Here is a 4,910-nt window from a genome sequence, read left to right as displayed (position 1 = left end):
TGGAGAGCATCAAAAGGAAATCGAACAAGCACCTGCAGAGAAGGTTGGAAATTCCCCCGAACTTCTCTTCAGTGGGCCTCTGTATTCGATCTGGGCAACTGCAGCTTCCCCTGTCATCTGTTGTGGAGGAATTCAAGGTGTGAAAATGCAGAGCCTTATTAAGCTTGAGAGATTCTAATGACATCTTGGTAAAGCAAGTAGGCGTTACAACCAGATCTGTGCGCAAGTGGGCAGCCAACACAGCTGTGGAACAGGCATGGTGTTCTCTGAAGCTGCGAGATATCATCGGCAACCCCTGCGTCGGGTGGCAAGGCCTCGGCTCATTTCATTTCCAGAATTGGGGAAATGCAGGCATAAGGAACAGGCGGGACATGACACAGGCAGAAGTATGGATCCGTGAGGAAGAGAAGCGGATGTCAAAGGCAGTGGAACAAGGCTCCCAGGGTGCCTGGTCAAAATGGGATCTGCCCAAGCACAAGGTCTTATGGGCAGAGTTATGGAGACTGGAGCCCTTCCGTATTTCTTTCCGCTTGCGATCCGTGTATGACACCCTTCCTTCCCCATTACATCTGTACACATGAGGGATGAGAGGGGACCCAAACTGTAAACTCTGTGTCAAAAGGGGACACTGCTCATATACAGTCTGGGTGTAAAACAGCTCTGACTCAAGGGCGGTATAGGTGGCACCATGATAAGGTCCTTCTGACTCTTGCTGGCACACTAGAGCGAGAGAGATTCAAGAAGAGAATGGCTGGCACAGATTTGAGGATGGCTATCACCTTCATCAAAGTGGGAGCCAGGCCTTTCATTACCAAACAACCAATGCCCAATCTGCTGCTAACGGCCAGGTCCTGGGAGATGAGGATCGATGTGGGAAGGAGGCTGCAGTTCCCAGATGTGGTGCACACAACCCTACGCCCGGACATTGTACTGTGGTTAACTGAAGATCGGAAAATAATTCTGTTTGAGCTGACTATGCCGTGGGAGGAGGGCTGGGAAGACGCCCACGAGAGAAAGGTCTTGAAGTACCAGCCCTTAGTGCAGGAGTGTGAAGACAAGGGATGGCAGGCATGGTTGTTCCCTGTGGAGATCGGCTACAGAGGTTTCCCAGCCAAATCAGCATGGCAGTTGTTGTCAGCTCTGGCCCTGGACAAAAGGAGCAAAAAACAAGCAGCTTATAGGATGGGGGAAGAAGTAGAATGAGTGTCTTGCTGGATTTGGCATAGGCAAGAGGAGGGAAGCTGCAATCCAGGAGCAGATGGGCAGTGATTTGGCCACCACTGCCAGCCCAGCAACTGGAGAGTGTAAAGGATCGAAACACTCTGTGAAGGTTGGGAACCACCTGATGACATCTGCTCCTGGCTGAAGGCAACTGTTACTTAAACATGTATCTGGAGTATACACCCTAACAGGTGTATGTAACAAGTCTTCTCTTGGAGCTCTGCCAGTAGGATGCCGGGGGTGGGATTTATCAATAGATCAGCTTTCGTTCTTCCTTGGGTGATTTTTTTCTTTGCGACTGGAGTGGACAGGAGTAGGCTGTTTTTTTTTTGTTTTTCCTTTTTATCAGCTGTTTGGTTATCCCTGCTTCATCTATTGCTTGGTTAAGTATTTTGAATTTTAAGGTTTGGATTTTTGGTATATTCCAGTGGTTTATATGTTTAACCTCTGTTTTAAGCATATTTAAATAGTATATAATATTAATTTTCTTAGTTTAAATGTGAAAGGTTTAAACCACCCTGTGAAACTCAATAAGATTTTTGCCTATATTAAGAAACTGAATACTTCAATTATTTTTTTACAAGCGACACATTTTTGCAGACCTGACTGTGGGTGTTTGTTCAAACATTGGAATGGAGTTGATTTTCATTCTTCCTTTCAAGCCAAGGCCAGAGATACTTCAATTTTAATTGACAATTCAGTTGCTTTTTTGCAACATGATGTAATGTCTGATCCCAATGGGTGGTTCGTTATAGTCTCAGGGAAATTAGATAACAAACTATTAGTTTTTGCTAATCTCTATGCTCTGAATATAGATGATCCTGGCTTTTTTGAACTTTTTTTTTTCTTTTTACCAGACATAAATTTGTACTCTTTAATTTTGGGAGGGATTTTTAATTGTTGTCTTGACCCTCTTTTAGATCATTCATCTTCAAAACGATTGAATATTAGTAGATCTGCCTCCTATATCCAATCTTTTCTGATGAAATGTGACATTATTGATGCTTGGCATTTTTTATACCCAACAAGTGGAGAATATTCCTTTTTTTCTCATGTTCATCATACCTATTCCAGGATTGATTTTTTTTTGTCGATAGTCATTTGATACCCTCTGTTCGATCCTGTGATTATAAAGAAATTGCTGTTTCAGATCATGCCCCCATTTCTTTATCTTTAAATCTTCCGGGTGTTTCTCGATCAAACAGATTTTGACGTTTTAATCCAATTTTTCTATCAGATAAGGCATTTTTACAATTTTTAGAGAGTCAAATTACTTTTTTTTTGAAGAGAATATGGTAGATGGCACTTCTAGCCTTATTATTTGGGGTGCTTTCAAGGCTGATATTAGAGGCCAATTTATTTCCTATACAGCAAGTATTAAGAAAAAAGCTAATAAGGAGCGAACTGATTTAGACAATCAGCTGAAACATTTAGATCAAAAGTATGCTTCTGATCTGGATCCTGTCTTACATAAAAGACGTGTGGAAGTTAAAACTAAATATGATCTGTTCTTAACTTACCCTGTTGAAACTCAACTTTTAAAAGATAAAAGTCAATTTTATGTTCATGGTGATAAAACAGGCAAACCTTTGGCTAATCAACTTAAAACTTCAACAGTTAAATGTCAAATTAAGGAAATCGCCGAAGGGAATGATGATAAAACTTCTGATCCATCAGAAAAAAATGATACATTTAGAGAATTTTACTCTAAGCTGTACAGTTCCAATTTTCCTAAAGCCAATTTTGCTATGAATAATTTTCTAGATCGTTTAAACATTCCCTCACTTTCAGAGGTTAATCGTAAATGGTTAGATCAAGCTTTTTCTTCTGAGGAAATTGCCCAGGTTGTCCATTCTCTGAGCTCGGGGAAGGCTCCCCCTCCTGATGGATTTTCTGGAGAGTTCCACAGGGCCTTTGCTCCTTTGCTTATTCATTACTTACTTTCTGTCCTTTCTGACTCTTTTAAATTAGGAAGGTTGCCACAATCTTTTTATAATGCCCCTATTTCGCTTATTCTCAAAAAGAATAAAGATACAACTGATTGGCCTTCCTACAGACCTATTTCTTTACTTAATGTTGACGCTAAAATTTTATCTAAACTTTTGACTCATAGGATGGAAAACATTCTGCCTTTTATTATCTCTGATGACCAGACTGGATTTATTAAAAATCGTTATTCTCATTTTATCATTCGTCGTTTATTGAACGTTATTTTTTTCTCCCTCTAAAGAAACTTCAGAATGTGTGATTTCTTTGGATGTTCAGAAAGCCTTTGACTGGGTTGAATGGAATTCTTTATTTAAGATACTAGAAAAATTTAAATTTGGGTCCAATTTTATTCAATGGATTAAATTACTTTATTCACCTCCCACTGCACAGGTTTTTACTAACTGTCAGAGTTCTAAACCATTTAATCTCCAACGTGGAACCAGACAAGGATGTCATTTGAGTCCTTTGCTTTTTGATTTGGCTTTAGAGCATTTAGCTATCGTGTTTCGGGAATCCGTTGAGATCTTGGGTATTTTAAGGAGGGGTATCACTCATAAGTTGTCACTTTATGCTGATGACCTTTTGCTCTACATCTCTAATGTGGAGTCCTCTCTACCCTCAGTACTCTCTTTACTTTCTGAATTTACTGAATTGAACTGAATGATCTTTATTGTCATTATACATAGGTACAATGAAAGTCTGTTTGGCTTCCTCTCAGGCAATTAAATAAAGCAGTAGATAAAAACAAGGCAGTAATAGAAAAACAGTATTAAATACATTAAATAGCACTTGGGAGAAAATTTTGAGCTGTATTGAGTCTTGGGTGGTATTTCCAATCATACCCAACAATGACTAGCAGCAACAGGATGTGACATGAAAGATAATTTGACATATGGCAGGAAAATTTCCATTGATTTTTATTGTCACATGTACAAGATACATAATCTGCTGAAGACAACAAAAAATGACATTTGACAGTGCATTGTAGGTTCCCCATTCCATTGTCTGCTATTGTCAAATGAAGATCTCAAGAGCATCTGTGTGACAATCACTGTCATACACTTATATCTGGAGCTTTTCGTGCAGTACAAGGTGAACTGTAAGCCTGTGTGTTCTCTGACTTTATGGTACTCATGCTTTTCAGTCATCTCCCTGCATCCAAGAGTCAATTTGGTGTTCCCAGCAATTTCCTCAGCATCGATATTTTTCATTGCATAGAAATAATCTCATCTTCCTTGTTAACTCCTTTTAAAAAATATCCTTCATTGAATTATGTAAATTATTTAAGTGCAGTTTCCTGTGCAGTTTAAGTGCACTTGGCCATTCTCTAATAATGCAGAATCATTATTCTACCAAATACAAAAATATTAAACTGTTTGATAAAAGTAAATGCAACAATGCAAAGTTCCTGATTACCTGAAACATTTTTTTTTCTCATTCGATATTTTTCACCTGAGAAGCGTGTCAAATATTGTTGCTTTGTTGTTCTGCAGTGAGCTGACTGTGGATCAGGTAGTTCACGTTCACTGGCAAATACCTTCACTGCCAAGTTACATCACATAAAACTGGGTATGGAAATTGGGTTTCAATTCTGAATAGAAGGGTCAGAATTCTATGGTTGTCAGAATTCCTAGTTTATTAATGAATGCACTCTAGATTACAATTGTAGTCAGAGGTTTTATGTATTTTAAGACTGTAAA

The sequence above is a fragment of the Mobula birostris genome, chromosome 4, assembly GCF_030028105.1.
Source record: "Mobula birostris isolate sMobBir1 chromosome 4, sMobBir1.hap1, whole genome shotgun sequence".
Taxonomy (NCBI): domain Eukaryota; kingdom Metazoa; phylum Chordata; class Chondrichthyes; order Myliobatiformes; family Myliobatidae; genus Mobula; species Mobula birostris.
This window is presented reverse-complemented; position numbering follows the sequence as displayed.